General features: G+C 46.2%; 2 non-coding genes across 2 annotated transcripts; both read right to left on the bottom strand.

Moving 5' to 3' along the window:
• Nucleotides 1-2,653: 2,653 nt before the first annotated feature.
• Nucleotides 2,654-2,725, bottom strand: LOC112578953. Its single transcript, XR_003103393.1, has one exon. It is a non-coding gene; the product is annotated as a small nucleolar RNA U2-30 (small nucleolar RNA).
• Nucleotides 2,726-2,867: 142 nt separating this feature from the next.
• Nucleotides 2,868-2,947, bottom strand: LOC112578955. The gene has a single exon (XR_003103395.1). It is a non-coding gene; the product is annotated as a small nucleolar RNA U2-19 (small nucleolar RNA).
• Between the last annotated feature and the right edge of the window lie 13,650 nt (nt 2,948-16,597).

The raw sequence follows: 16,597 nt of genomic DNA on the forward strand, positions 1-16,597 counted from the left end.
CGGGGCGGGGGGGGGGGGCTTCCTGGAAGAAGGGTCATCCAATCTGAGACTTGTACATGGAGCTCAGAGGGTTTGCACCTGCTGTTACCTTCCAGCTACCTTCTGGAGGTTGAAGGCAGCAGGACTCATTTCAGGCACCATCAGTAGGTGGGATCCGCTTGACTAGGAGAATTTTCTGCCAGGGCAGGGACTGAAGAGGCTGCAGAGGTGCTGCTTAGCTAGTTAAGGAGTTTCCATCATCATGTGACCGACAGACGCGGGGCACAAAGCTGCAAAACGACAAGATCCATGGTTTTATCAACCAGAAGCTGAAAGGCGATGTCAGAAATTGACAGCAAGACTTGAACTTTTGGCTGAACTAGTGTTAACTCTCTCTCACTATCATCCGTTAGATTTTGAAGGTGAGCAGGCGAGTGTAGCGATTTGGAAAATGGAATCCTTTAATGACTCTTTTTATTGCTTTTTGCTGATCCTTAATATAAAACAAATAATCATAAATCACAGCCAGCTCATTGGCCTCCTTCCATCTGCAATATAAACCACGCCAGGGCTTGAGAAGTTTACAGATTTTCTGGAGTAGCATCCTCCTAGCTGGACCCCAGCAGACACGGCTAGGTCTTATTTTATGCAAATTTGAATCATGCAAATCCAACATTGTGATTTGGGTACATGATTTGGGTGTGTACTTGTACACACCAAATTTCCAGTAGTGTGAATCCTGCAAAAGCAGAAATTCTAGAATCTCACTTAGGGCGGCACGGATGGACAGCCAGGGAAACATTGCCACCAGGGGGCGCCCGTCCTCAGGTAAACGGAAACGTGGGCGCTCCTTTGTTGGGATGAGACATGAATTATGTGGCTTCAGATGATGCGTTTTCTTCCCATGAAAAGCAGGCAGCTGCTCTGTCGTTCCAAGCTGAATTTGCCTTTGAAACCGAAGGCCATGTGGCATTAGAAAATGGTAAAAATTCAAGTGAAAGATAGTAGCTGATAGCATGCCGTATGTCATAGCGGGTTCTCCACTTCGGACATGGCCGCCTTGTGGCCATGGGCGGGGGCGGCACCTGCTTCCGCTGAGAACAGCGGCTCTCCTTGGACCTTCAGAACCCTGAGTAGTGATGATGCCTCGTTTTTATTTCCTCACACGTAGTTTTTGTTGCCTCCCTTCTTTGTAACATGACGATAATGAGATGCTGCTCCCCCGTCTGTCTCATCCCATCTCTCACTTCCGCTTCTCAGTTAATGCCATTTGTATGGTTTCTGTTCCGTGTTCAAAACTGGAGACACTTGATCTTGGCTTTGGAACCGTAAGCACATTGTCCATCCTTATTTGTTGTTCACTCAGTCGTGTCTCTTTGTGACCCCATGGACTGTAGCCCACCAGGCTCCTCTGTCCATGGGATTCTTCAGGCAAGAATACTGGAGTGGGTTGCCATTTCCTACTTCAGGGAATTTTCCTGACCCAGGGGTCGAACCTGTGTCTTCTGTGTTGGCAGGCAGAGTTTCACCACTGAGCCACCTGGAAGTCCCCCATCCTTATTTAGCGTGATCCCAAATGCTGAAAATCAGTAGTAATAACTATACAAATGTGTCTATGCATTTTCCTCTTCTGGATACTTCATATAAGTGGAATCATACGATATGAGACCTTCTTGTCTGGCTTCTTTCACTCAGCATTACCTTTAAAAAAAAAGTTTTATTATAAAAAAGTAATTATTTTATTTATTTGACTGCACAGGGTCTTAGTGGCAGCATGTGGGATCAAGTGCCCTGATCAGGGATTGAACCTGGGCCCCCTGCATTGGGAGCGCTGGACCACCAGGGAAGTCTCAGCATCACGTTTTGAAGGAATCAGTGCTTCCTTCCTGTTTACAGCTGAATAATATCCCATTGAAAGGATAGAGCACACCTGCTTATCTTCCATCCTTTGATAGGTGTCTGGGGTGTTTCCGCCTTTCGGCTGCTGTGAATGGTGTTGCCAGGAACTTCTGTGTACATGTTTCTGTTTGAATATCTGTTTCCAGTTCTTTTGAGTGTGTATGTAATAGCAAGTGGAATTGTTTAGTCATGTGAGTCACTAGCTCTCACACTTATTTTTTCTTTTATTTTTCAGAAGGGAAACCCATTTTTACTGTGCTACTTTCCCCCAGACTTTAGGTCTAAATTATAGTAATTGAATTTTATGATTCAGTCACAAATGCTTGGAACAGTGATAAATAGGAGGCGATAAATATATTTTGATGGGAATTCCCTGGTGGACCAGTGGTTAGGACTTGACACTTTCATTGCGATGGCCCAGGGGTTCAACCCCTCCAGGGGGAACTAAGATCCCGCAAGTCAAATTTTTTTTTTTAACTTTTTGGCTGCACCTTGTGGCATGCGGGATCTTAGTTTATATATTTATATATATATATATATAGAGAGAGAGAGAGAGAGAGAGAGAGAGAGAGAATGAATGAGTAATAGTCCCTGAAGCAACTCTTCATGGTACAGTGCACCAAGACTTCTGTCATGCTAGTTGTGAACTAGTACTTTATTAGTTATAAGATTTGAAAAATTGTTTATATGTAATATATATTCTGGGTACATCATTCTCTACAAGAACTGACTGCAGTGAATGTTTGTTGACCTCTTTTTTTTTTTTTTTTAATTCTGAGCTCAGATCAAGTGTAGAAACCTTCATAGTTATATAAAGTTCCGCAGTAAAATCTTTTCATCATTGCTCAGAACTGATCAGCCTTTCATACAAGCACACCCACCACCAACTCTCACTTACCCACCAATAAGCCCCATAATTATCGTCACCTACACACACACACACACACACATACTCCTTCACACCCCTTATTTTAAATTATTCTTTTGCTTCTCAGAACTACAGAGATCATGCATCAGGTACACTGGGTGGTCTTCTGATGCTCAGATTTGGCTACTTTCATCACTGATTGTTGACCTCTTATTCACGCCAAGGAGCGCAGGCTGTATTTGGTTTTGTATCTCAGTCGCCCAGGTGTGGGGCCTGCGGGTCTATTGTATTGAAGAGAACACTGAGCCTGGGAGGGGTGTCCTCTCAGCAGTGGAGCCTACGGCACCCACACCGTAGAGCAGGCTCTGCGCCACTGGACTGCTTTCTCTGCAGCGCTCTGGGGCCCTCGGAACCCGGACCGCGTAGAGAGAACTTGAGTTTCGTTCAGGAAAGCCCGTTCTTCCTTAAGCGGTGGCTCCAGGAAATTGCTTCCAGGCGCGGGTAATGCAGCTTCGGTCCACAGGGCGGCAGGCTTCTCCCAGAATAACAACTGGCCGGGAACAAAGGCCGCAGTCCCCTGCTGCGGCGCTGGCGGCCGGGTTTCTAGGCCAACTTCAGGGAATTAATTAGCAACTGGAGAGCGCTGGGGCATCAAGTACGGCAGGCCAGCCAGCCGCTCGGAAAAGCACAGCGAGGACCCTCACCTCGGCCACGGAAGGGGAAGGGCGCACAGCACCCGCTCCCAAACGTCCGCCCAAATGCGGCCCCGCGCTGATGGCCGCAGACGGACCTACGGGACCCAAAGACAGGCCGCCGTTGCGGAGAAGAACCTTCTACCAGGAGGCAGCCGGGTGCGGGACTAGCAGCTCAAAAGCAGCTGACGGCAGCCATCCCAGGAGACCCGTCGGGTCGGGGCAGGGTGCTCAGATTTTTGGAATCTCAGTAATCAATAAGATTGAAAAAAGCTGGTGTCATCATAGGGGTGGATATCAAATTTTGATCTTGCCAGTTAAAGGAATTAAAAAAAAATACATTTGGCCTTTACTATCACCATAAAAGACAGGGAAAGATAGAAAAATATAATTGAAAACTAAAGGGTAATTGCTTAAACTGACAAAAAAAAAAAAGCTTTCCTAAAAGACATATTTATGAAAACTTCATTGGCTTCCTCAGTAGCTCCGCGGTAAAGACCCGGCCTGCAATGCAGGCGCCCCAGGAGACCTGGGTTCGATCCCTGGGTGGGGAAGACTCCCTGGAGGAGGGCATGGCACCCCACTCCAGCATTCCTGCCTGGAGAACCCCCTGGACAGAGGAGCCTGGGGGGCTATACAGTCCATGGTGTCGCAAGAGTCTGACACGACTGAGGCGACTGAGCACGCAGCACGTGCGAACTTCATTAAGATTCCAGGAGGCATTATTCTAAAGGTGTGATTCTTTTAGTTTGGAAGGAACTTGTTAAGGAAATCAAGATTCGCAGAGCAAGTAACTCACCTATATTTCCCGAAGTGCGCTTCCCGTTTCCACCAGACAGGAGGCGAGTTCGCCTTTCCTGAGCACTTGTAATAGCATGTTAATTTTCCTTCTTTTTTTTTTTTTAAATTGCAGTATGGCTGACTTACAGTATAATATCAGTTTCAGGTGTACAACACGGTCATTCCATATTTTCATTTTTTTCTACGCCCTGACTCATGTAATTCTCAGGCCTCCCCTTTGAGAGAGGAACTTGATATCGTTCCTGTTTTAAGGGAAAGGAAACCAGACCTTGATGAGGTCTCACCAGACAGCACTGAGGCCAGCGTCCCCTCCCCCCACCCCACCCAACCACTGGGCCACACGGCTTTGCTGTTCTCGGCTTGTTCCAGGTGGCTCTGCAAAGAAAAGATGAGGGTTTCCTAATTAAATTAAAAACAACTACCACCCCGGTAGACCATCAGAAAGGAAGATCATCCATACGTTCCCATTTTCGAGGCAGCTAACATGTGACCATGGCTGTCTTCATTATTTTTTTTTAAAGGGCTATGTTTTTTTAAATTTATTTTTAATTGGAGGATAATTGCTTTACAGTGTTGTGTTGCTTTCTGCTGTACAACAATGTGAATCAGCCATACGTGTGCATATGTCCCCTGCCTCTTGAACCTCCTCCCCACTCCCACAACCCAGCGCTCTAGGTCATCACGGAGCACCGAGCTGAGCTCCCTGTGTTACAGAGCAGCTTCCCTCCAGTTACCTGTTGTACGGCTCCCAAGGTGGTCAAGAATCCGCCTGCCAGGCAGGAGATTCGGGTTTGATCCCTGGGCTGGGAAGATCGCCTGGAGGAGGAAATGGCCACCCACTCCAGTGTTCTTGCCTGGAGAATCCCATGGACAGAGGAGCCTGGTGGGCTCCAGTCCACGGGGTTGAAAAGAGTTGGACACGACTTAGCGACTGAACAGCAATAGCAGCCTGGTTTCCTCACGGCGGTGTGCGTATGTCAGCGCTAGTCTCTCGGTTTGTCCTGCCCTCTCCTGTGTGCTGATGTAATAAAACACTGCAGCCTGGGTTAAACAACAGAACTTTATTTCCTGTGGTTCTGGAGTCGGAGGCCTGGGATCTAGAATCAGCGTGGCGGGGTGAGGGCACTCTCCACTGTGTTCCCATACAGTGGAAGGGCCTAGGATTTCCTTGATAATGTACCCTCCCACTCAGGAAGGCTATACCCACGGGACAGACCACCTCCCAAGGACCCCACCTTCTCAGATCATCGCTGGGCGTCAGGATTGCCACACATGAGTTCTGGGAGAGCACAGACAGCACTCTCAGTTGCTCTGAGTGTTCATCGTTTCCGGAAAAGATTGCTCTGGATGTCTTTGTCCATTAAAGTTTTTTTTTCATATTTCAGATTTACTTCTGGTTAGATTTTTCAGAATGAGATTATTGGCTCAAAGGTTAGACTGTTTATTAAATTTTTTCCCTAGTTTTGTTGAGAAATAATTGACATGTCACTGTATACGTTTAAGGGCTACAGTGTGATGGTTTGATTTGCATATATTGTAAGATGATTACACAGTAGGTTCCACTAACATCCATCTTCTCATGTAGATGCAATAAAGTTTCCTGAGAACACAGTATTCTCCTTTGTTTACATGCTGTCTGTGGCTTTTTGTTATAACAGCAGAGCTGAGCAGCAGCAACACGGACCTGCATTAACTCCATCAACTCCACCCCCAGGCCCCCTCCCCTGCCCCCAGCAAAACATTTACTATCTGGCTCGTCTCACAGCTCTTTAATTAGTATTAATTAATTTTTATTGATGTACAGTTTGTTTATAATATTATATTAGTTCAGGTGTACAGCATAGTGATTTGACATTTTTATAAATTATACTCTATAGTTATTATAAAATACCAGCCATATTCCCTGTGGTGTACAATATATTCTCATAGCTTATTATACGTACTGTTCACCTCTCTTAATCCCCGACCTCTGCCTCGCCTCTCCCCATCCCCTTCTCTCTTCCCACTGGCTTCTGCCTCGCCTCTCCCCGACCCCGTCTCTCTTCCCACTGGCGCCCACTAGTTGGTTCCCATATCTGTGAGCCTGTTTCTGTTTTGTTATAGTCATGCATTTGTTTTATTTTTTAGATTCCATATGTTTTGTACATGATAGCACACATAAAGTATTTGTCATTGGACTTATTTTACTAAGTATAATACCCTCCAGGTCCATCTACATTGTTGCAAATGGCAAAAATCTCCCTCTTTTTTATGGCTGAGTAGTATTCCATTGTATGTACACATATATCTTTATCCATTCATCTGCTGATGGACATGTGGGTTGCTTCCCAATCTTGGCAGTTGTAAATAACCCTGCTATGAACATTGGGGTGTGTGCAGATTTCCAAATTACTCTTTTTCTTTTCTTCAGATATATCTAGCATCTCTTTAGATAGCCTGTGAGTTCCCCTAAAAGTATAATTCTCATGGAAACTCTGACTGTTAACAAACCAGAGTCTGAGTTAAATAATTATTTCCATAAAATATGTCCAAGTTTCTGTCTTAACTCCTTTGTGAAATGAGGCAGAACAGAAATTTTTAAATGTCACAATAAAAGGCCATATGATTTAATCTAATATACATAGAAATATCATCTATAAATTTTGTTATGAAGGAAGAGAAAGAATATTTAGTCATTTCTGGAGTCTGTTTAAGGAGGAACATTTTTTAAAATTTTGTTTCATTTTTGGCAAGAAATTCTGAAGGTAGAGAGGAGGCTTATTTCTCCAGGATGCCAAGGCAGGGACTGTCTTAGCTTGTTCAGGCTGCTATAACAAAAACACCATAGATCAAGGGGCTTAGACAACAAACATTATTTTCCCACAGTCCTGGAGGCTGGAAGTCCCACATTTATAAGTATATTAGTGACAACAAGCAAGCTGGAAGCCCAGAGGCCTGGGGTCCGGTCCCAGCTACATGGCAATTCGCCATGTAACTTGGGTGGGCTTCCCAGCTTCTCTGAACGTCCCTGGGGAAATGGAGGGGTGGGGTTAGAGCAGCGTGACAAGCACTGAGGCCATCTTATCCCGTCCAGTGACTCAGGCGTGAGTGGGCCTGGCACCCGTGAGTGGAGGCGTGGTTAGGGGCAGGGGCAGGCTTCCCTGGTGGCTCGCCTGCAATTCAGGAGACTCCAGTTCGATTCCTGGGTCGGGAAGATCCCTTGGAGAAGGGATAGGCTACCCACTCCAGTCTTCTTGCCTGGAGAATCCCATGGACAGAGGAGCCTGGTGGGCTACAGTCCACGGGGCTGCAAAGGGTCAGACACGACTGAGTGACTAAACCGCCACCATCACTGGAAGACATGTGTGGATTGCCAATGTATTTCACCAAGTGAACTCTCAATTTCCCCACCAATTCTCACTCCATCTTTGACCTCTCTCTCTCACCCCAAACCTCAGGTGCTTCCATGAGGCATGTGGAAGGGTCTCGCAGGAATGCAGCCAGCAGCTGACCCCTCAAAGCAACCTTCCACCAGCATCTCCACCTGCTGGTTCCTACCTCCTCTGCCCCTTCAGTCCTAATCAGTGAACAACACCTGGACCAGCAGCGTCCCTGTCACCTCCTGCAGGGTCTCCCTGCCCCCCGGGGGCCCTGCAGCCTGTCCTTCCCCCCAGCAAAGCTGGTTTGGAGCCAGGCAGCCTGGGTTCACTTCTGGACTCTGCGACTTCTCATCACGTGATTTTGGACACGGCTCTTCATGTCTGTGTGTCTGTCTCCTCATGGGATGGATGGAAATAATAATGGGACCCAGAACCATCTTAGGGGATTAAATAGGTTTATCCATATAAAGCCAATTAATGCTAAGCAGAAGCATTGTGGTTACTATGGTTTTGAAATGTATTCTCACTATTTATTTGCATGTTTATCCATTTCAGACTGAAATGGTCCCTTAAGAATGGGGATCTGATCTAAACCAAACTCTCGTTTCCCCAGAGTCTGGCTTTATGCTTATTTAGTAGGTGATCAGTTAATGTTTGGGAAGGAAACAGGAGGGGCAGAAGGAAGGAAAGAAGGGAGGGAGGGAAGATTTTTCTCAGTGGAAAGTTAGGACGTACCTTAAGATATCAGGTCTGAAAACGGCTCCCTTCCCGGGGCCCCTGGATAGGTGGGGTCTCCACTTGCACCCCAGATCATAGCAGAGCATCTCCTTTCTGTTTTTGCCAAGTAACAAACGCCCCCAAACGTGGTGGCATAACACCACAAGCAGCGCGATGCTTCTTGATTTTGAGGGCTAGGATTTGGGCCAGGCTCACCGGCAGTCTTCCTTGTGGGGCTGAACGCGGTCCCTTGAAGGGTGGGTGGTCTGGAGGTGAAATGGCTTCCCTCCGCGTCTGGTGTCCTGCCCTGACACTGTCTGCTCCACGCAGCCTCTGCCTCCAGGCGACGTCGGAGCCGGAGGCCTTACTGGAGGCTGGATTCCCCCAAAACCAGGGTCCACGGGCCGAGCTGCAAGCCAGGCTTCATAAGAGCAGCCTCGGAAGTCCCAGGCACCGCTTCCGTTGCCTCCTATTGGTTACGGAAATCACTGAGGCTTCTCAGATTCCAGGCAGGTAGAATCAGACCCCACATCTCCAGTGGGATGCAGCAAGGACCTATTGGCAGGTTCATCCACCATAAACTGTCCCTCCATCACAGGCCTGTTAAACCAGGTGTCACCTGGCCTCATGGACACTGTCCACTGAAACCCCCTGAATGCAATTTTTTACGGGTGTGCAAAATGTACATTTTTTTTTCCCAGTGAGATGAGCTGTCAGGCAGATTATGAATCACTGCATGGTGGTCTTCCTTTTTACCAAGGTTTATCTAATCCCAGTGCTCTGCAAAAATTTCCCAAGCAAACATGCATAGTCTTGTAAGCTATTCGAATAATGCAGAAAAATCCCAGTCACTGCTAAGTTCTCTGCCCTCCCCACCTCACTCCCCTCCTCAGAGATAATCCCCACCAGCACTTTGATGAGCATTCTTCATGGGGTTTCCCGTGCGTAACGTGGACGTGGAAGGTTTTTAAAAATGCAGACAGCCTCGTTCTCCTTGTATGTTTTCGGTAATTTGCTTATTTTTCACTCTTAAGATTACGGAGCGGAGGTTGTTCCTGTCAGTAGCCTGGGCTTGGTCTGTCGTTGGCAGCATGTGAATGGTTTTACCTGATGGTGAAGGTGTGTGATTCGTGCTGCCTGGCGCTCAGTAGGTGCTCCCTCCATTGGACAGGATCCACTCCACCTCTGATCCAGGCAAGAGTCTGGGACGCAGGGTTTGGCAATCGGAACCTTGTGTCCCGCTGGCCACCGTCGCTGGTTTGGGGACAAGCGTGTGACATCATGGGAACAATGGTCCGGGAGTGCTGTGCCCTGAACACCTGGGGTTAATCTCAGATTTCCCCAAGTCACCTGCACCCTATGGGAGGTGAATGAACCCTGCAACAGAATCAGGGTTCTGTGGCTGAAAAATACATGGCGACGGGTGCTGGGCTGATCACGAGCGGTGTCCAGCACAACGCTCTGCTCGCTTTCAGAGCTTGAGGTCTGAGGAGCAGGGAGAGGTGGAGACTCGCCCGAGAGCAGCCAGCTGATGCCGGAGCCCGTGTTTGTGATCAGAACCCAGTCATTTGCATTTTTGCTGGAACCAATTTGTTGTTGTTCAGTCGCTCAGTCGTGTCCGACTCTTTGCGACCCCATGGACCACAGCACGCCAGGCCTCCCTGTCCTTCGCCAATTCTCTGAGCTTGCTCAAACCCATGCGCATTGAGTTGGTGATGCCATCCAACCGTCTCATCCTCTGTCATCCCCTCCACCTCCTGTTTGAGTTGGGTTTTTCTATCATTTTCAACAAAGAGGAGTCTCCATAAAGGCATGAACTGTGGGGGATCGCTCTTCAGTTCATCCTCATGACCCAGCCGGGGCTTGGCACAGAGCCTGACAAAACAAATGTTTGATGAGTGCATGAGAGAGTGAACCGAGAACGCCATGAAGATCCTAGTGATCTTTAGGTCCCTGAGGAATCCCAGAGCGGCTTCTCAGACTTGGCGTGCACACAAACTACCCGCTAATCTTGTGCAAGTCTCTCAGTCATGTCCAACTTCTATGCAGAGTACATCATGAGAAATGCTCGGCCGGAGGAAGCACAAGCTGGAATCAAGATTGCCAGGAGAAATATCAACAACCTCAGATATGCAGATGACACTACCCTTATGGCAGAAAGCAAAGAAGAACTAAAGAGGCTCTGATGAAAGTGAAAGAGGAGAGTGAAAAAGTGGCTTAAAGCTCAACATTCAGGAAACTAAGATCATGGCAACTGGTCCCATCACTTCATGGCAAATAGATGGGGAAACAGTGGAAACAGTGGCTGACTTTATTTTTCTGGGCTCCAAAATCACTGCAGATGGTGACTGCAGCCATGAAATTAAAAGACACTTACTCCTTGGAAGGAAAGTTATGATCAACTTAGACAGCATATTAAAAAGCAGAGTCAACAAAGGTCCATCTAGTCAAGGCTATGGTTTTTCCAGTAGTCATGTATGGATGTGAGAGTTGGACTATAAAGAAAGCTGAGCATCGAAGAATTGATGCTTTTGAACTGTGGTGTTGGAGAAGACTCTTAAGAGTCCCTTGGACTGCAAAGAGATCCAACCAGTCCATCCTAAATGAGATCAGTCCTGGGTATTCATTGGAAGGACTGATGTTGAAGCTGAAACTCCAATACTTTTGGCCACCTGATGCGAAGAGCTGACTCATTTGAAAAGACCCTGATGCTGGGAAAGATTGAGGGCAGGGGGAGAAGGGGACAACAGAGGATGAGATGGTTGGATGGCATTAGTGGACATGAGTTTGGACTCCGGGAGTTGGTGATGGACAGGGAGGCCTGGTGTGCTGTGGTTTATGGGGTTGCAAAGAGTCAGACACGACTGAGCGACTGAACTGAACTGAACTGAATTGAATCTTGTGAAAACACAGATGAAAATTCAGCAGCTCCAGGGGGTGGCCTGAGAGTCAGACTTTCCTATAGGATTCCATGGAGAAGGAAATGGCAACCCACTCCAGTATTCTTGCCTAGAGACTCCAATGGACAGAAGAGCCTGGTGGGCTGCTGTCCATAGGGTCGCACAGAGTCGGACATGACTGACGTGACTCAGCAGCAGCAGCAGCACAGGATCCCAGGCCCGCACTTTGAAAGACAGAGTCTGGGTGGCTCTGTGTCCTCCTGTGGTCACCAGTCACGTGTGGCCATTGAGCATCTGAAATGTGACTCTGCTCAATTGAGACACGCTGGAAGTGTAAAATGTGCACCAGATTTTGAAGATTTATTTTTAAAAAATCTGAAAAACATATTTGACATTTTTTAAATGTATTATGGGTTGAAATGACAATAATACATTATTTTTATATTATTACTTTAATAATAAAGTTACATGTACTGTATGGGGTTTCCTAGTTGGAGCTCATGGTAAGGAATCTGCCGGCCAATGTAGGAGATTTAAGAGATGCAGTTTCGATCCCTGGGTTGGGAAGATCCCCTGGAGGAGGGCATGGCAACCCACTCCAGTATTGTTGCCTGGAGAATCTCACAGACAGAGGAGCCTGGCAGGCTATAGTCCATGGGGTCACAAAGAATTGGACATGACTGAAGTGATTTAGCACATATGCATTTACACTGTATTATTAAGTAATAATCCTACAATAAATATGTTATTAAAACTCATTTTCACCTGGTTCTTCTTGTTGTTTGAAATAGGGCTACTGGAAATTTTTTATTTTATTAAAAAAAAAAAACCTGTTTATTTTTGGCCTCCTAGCGTGCAGGGTCTTAGTTCTCCCACCAGGGATCAAACTGTTTCCCATGCACAGGAAGGCAGAGCCTTAACAACTGGGCCGCCAGCGAAGTCCCAGGGCATCTAGAGGTTTTACAGTATGTGTGTGTTTCACACATTTTCTTGGACAAAACTGGTCTCAAGTGTGGGCTCCCTGTGGACAAGAAAATATGTCTTCAATTGCTGAGGTTTTTCTCCCACCAGACCACAGGCCAAGAAGGTCCGACAGGGCAGAGGAACCACGGAGGAGGAAGACTGAGCATAGACGCGGGCGCTGGGGTTTTCTAGAAAGAGCCACATGCTCACGACGCAGGAGAGGAGTGAGTGAGGCTGGGGCAGGCGGGGGTGAAGACTTCCTGCTAAGCAATTTGATGAGATTTTGGTTCCAGGTCTGAAAAAAAAACTGTCAAAAATTTTAATTTTTATTAGCAAGAATTAGTTGGGATGGGAACAAAGGGAATTTTCACGGACACACTCCCAGACTCAGTGATTTCACTCCGGGGTGGATACCTAGGAAAGCACACGTGTGGATGAGGCATTGACTGCAAAAACGTCTGTGTTTCCAAACATTGGAGACAGCGCAAGGGTCAACACTGAGACGGAATGAGTGGACTGTGCTCTGAGATGGGGAGCCATGCGTCCCTGGAAGGAAGGAGCAAGGGCTGTGCGAACCGGAGACTGCATGTCAGAGTGACGGAGGGTGGGGAAGCAAGGTGCAGGATAAGTACAGATTGACACCTTCGGTATGAAGTTTAAAAAAGTGCGGAAAGCTGTATGTAACACAGGATGTTTATATGTAAAACATATAAAAATATAAAACATCAAAGGAAGACATGAAACTCAGGATCGTGGTTTTCTTAGGGGAGAAGGAGGGAAATATGATCAGAGAGACAAGACATTCACAGGGGTCTATTATAAAAAAATGGATGTAATTATTTATTCATTAAAGAAAAACAGCTACTTAAAAAGACACAGTCCACTGTCAGCACGTAGGATGCTGCCACTGTAATTTTATTCTTAAATTTTCTTCTATTACTCTGTCTACTGTTTGTTTCATTTTTTAAGAACTTGTTTTCATTTTTTATGTTTATCATGGCCAGAGTTTAAAGACTCCTGTCATGCTATATGGTTTGTTAATTATAGAAAGCTTTTTTTTTTTTTTTTAAAAGCTGGATGGTAGAAACAAAGGTGTTTGCATTATTACTTTCCAACACCTTTTTATAAATCTGAAACATGTCATTAAAATGTACCAAGGCATTCATAAAATCATTATAAAAATGATTCAGAATACCTCTGCATACAAATTTAGTGATCTTACTAAACTTTTCTAAAACTGGGATTCATGCTTCTCTTATCCCACTAGTTTCTTGGTTTTCTTTTTGGCTATGCCTAGAGGTATGCACCTGGAGAAGGCAATGGCAACCCACTCCAGTACTCTTGCCTGGAAAATCCCATGGACAGAGGGGCCTGGTAGGCTGCAGTCCATGGACATGACTGAGCGACTTCACTTTCACTTTTCACTTTCATGCATTGGAGAAGGAAATGGCAACTCACTCCAGTGTTCTTGCCTGGAGAATCCCAGGGATGGGGGAGCCTGGTGGGCTGCTATCTATGGGGTCGCAGAGAGTTGGACACGACTGAAGCGACTTAGCAGCAGTAGCAGCAGAGGTATGCAGGGTCTTACATCCCCAACCAGGGATTGAAACTGCGCCCCTTGCATTGGAAGTAGATTCCTAACCACTGGACCACCAAGGGAAGTCCCGGTTTCTTTGTTTTCTTGGAGTCAGTTATCATCCTGACTTTTCTTGCCCTGTTCCCACCCACTGGATCTGACTACCGTCGTGAATTTTCCCAATCTCTGTTAGGAGTGGTGGTGGAAACAGTGTGAAAATCATGATCAGTACTAATATGGCAGCTTGGATGGCAGCTGGAGAACTCCTTGCCCCTTGATATCTGGGTAGAAACGCCTGGAAGCCCTCATTCTCTGAGCTCGCGCCATCCCAAAGCTTCCCCACAGACGTCTGCTGCTTCCTGTGGGGTGTAGGGGGTGTAGGGCAGCTCTCTCTCTGGATCCTGAGCACGCTGCCTTTCTCCTCCCTGCTTCCCTGAAACTCAGTCTTTCCTTGTTCAAAACTTTAAAAATCCACTCGGACCGATCACTTCAAAGGCTCTCTTGGCCATTGCTTAGGACAAAGAAGGGTTTTACATCCCAACATGTAAGCGTCTTTTAAAGGGTTGGCATCGCTCTATTTGAGACCTCTGGAGGGGCATCTTTTGGTTTTGCCTAGTTTCCTTCCTCTTTACCCTGCGGCCACAATTTGTATTTTGTAGGGAAACCCCCCTACCTCACTTTCATGTTTTTGAACGTGAAATTCATTATGGACCAAAATTCATTATGGACCAAAGCTCCCTGGGGAGAAGACTGGGTGGGTATTCTTATTCCCATTTTATAAAGAGGAGAGTGAGATGGCAAGAGGTTTGCATATGGCAGTCAAGGTCGAATAGCCAGTGAGTGCATGGTTTGGAATTTGAACTCAGATCTAACACCAAAGCTTGTGCTCACAACTGCTATAATATAAGAATATAATAATAATTATAATAACCCTGTACTATCAATTCCCAGACTATATCTCCACTTAAGACCCCTCTACTGAGCTCCAGATTTGTATAACCAGCTGCATGTGCGATAGCTCTACTTGAATATCTAACAGGCATTTATGAAGGTTTAAGAAAAATGCTCATGAAATCTTTGATACAATGTCCTCCAGGAATGAAGTTTGATTTCTGTCTCCTTGAGTGTGAGTTGAATTGATAACTTCACTGTCAAACGGTGTATGACAGTGTATGATTTTCAAGGCTAGGTCACAAAAGGCATTGTGACTTGTGCCTTAGTCTTTTGAGTTGTTCATTCTGGGGGCAGCCAGATGCCATGATGGGTGAACACTTGACAAGTCCCAGGAAAAGTCCTGTGTGGCGAGGAAGTGAGGACTCCTGCAACGGTCACTAAGAAATCGGAACCTCTTGCCAATAGCCATGTTGAGTGCGCCATCTTGAAACTGGCTCACTCAGCCCTCGTCAAGCTTTCAAACAACAGCAGCCCTGACTGACATCCCGACGGCCACCTCGTGAGAGACCCTGAGCCAGAACTCCCCCACCGAGCTGCTCCTGAATTCCCGACTCACAGAAACTGTGGGGTAATAAATACTTGTCATTTTAAGATGCTAAGTTTGGGGAAAACTCGTTATGCAACAATTGATAATCAATACGGCCTCCCAGATGCGGCGTGTGAGAAGCGGAACTCCTCCTCTTCATCCTGCAAACATAATTTTCCCTCTGTCTTCTCGGTTCAGAAAATGGCCATGTCATGATCCTTGTTACTAAGGCTCTCCTCAGACACGTCCTCCTCAAAACACCCTCAGAACCCGTCTCCACATCACATCCCAAATCTAATCTGAGAGCAATTCCCGTTGTTCTAACTGTGACCTGTAACCCAAACCCCCAGGTCTTCTCGGAGCCTCGGTCCCCCACCCTCTCTCACTAGCTTGGCTGCAGTTGGATCTGCCTAAATGCTCCTTATCCCTCACTTTCCTAGAGTCAGTTCGGTCTACAGCAGCCAGAAGGATGCTTTAAAAAATGTAAGCTGGACAAGTCCTCTGCTCCGGACCCATCATGATTACTCTCCCTCTAGACCTGTGAAGGAGAAGGAAATGGCAACCCACTCCAGTGTTCTTGCCTGGACAATCCCAGGGACGGGGGAGCCTGGTGGGCTGCCGTCTATGGAGTCGCACAGAGTCGGATACGACTGAAGTGACTTAGCAGACCTGTGAATAGCTCCCTCCCACCACTTTATTTAGATCTTTGCCAAAAAAGCACCTTCTTACTTAATGAGGAATTTCCTGACTTCTGAGCAGTCTCTATAGTGTTTATATTTAAATGTCTATTTGCTTTCTCTCTCTGATCTCAAAAGACAGCTCCTAAAAGAGTCCTTTTTTGTCTAGTTTGGTAACTGTTGTGTCCCCAGCATCTGGAATGATTCTTGCACACAGTAGGTGCCCTAAAATATTTCCTAAAATATTTCAACACATTGTTGTTTTCCTAAGAACTATTGACCTTGGTGTGTTTATCAGAACTACCTGGGAAGCCAGTGAAAAATAAAAATGCCCATTGAGTCTCCAGGGATCCAACGCAATCCTGGGTACTCAGAATCCGATGAAAACCAGGTGATTGGACGATGCATCCCTGGAAATGTCTGTTGCATTTGTCTCCTAATCTTTCAGCAAAATTTGTTATTTCTGCTTTAACAGAGGCAAGGAAAATAGTAAAATATATTGAAATTGGTTTGTATTAAAAAAAAACTCCTTTGTAGTTAGGGCAGTAAATTATAGGCCTAGGATTCAATATAAGCCATAAATTGAATATTTTAGTGTGAGTAGAGCTGTATCGAGTGTTCCTTTGGGGATTAGAGTTTATTTCCTAAGCTTTTGTTCACTACATCATGAGTCTTTTCAATAAAAC

The sequence above is a fragment of the Bubalus bubalis genome, chromosome 14 (genome assembly GCF_019923935.1).
Source record: "Bubalus bubalis isolate 160015118507 breed Murrah chromosome 14, NDDB_SH_1, whole genome shotgun sequence".
NCBI lineage: Eukaryota > Metazoa > Chordata > Mammalia > Artiodactyla > Bovidae > Bubalus > Bubalus bubalis.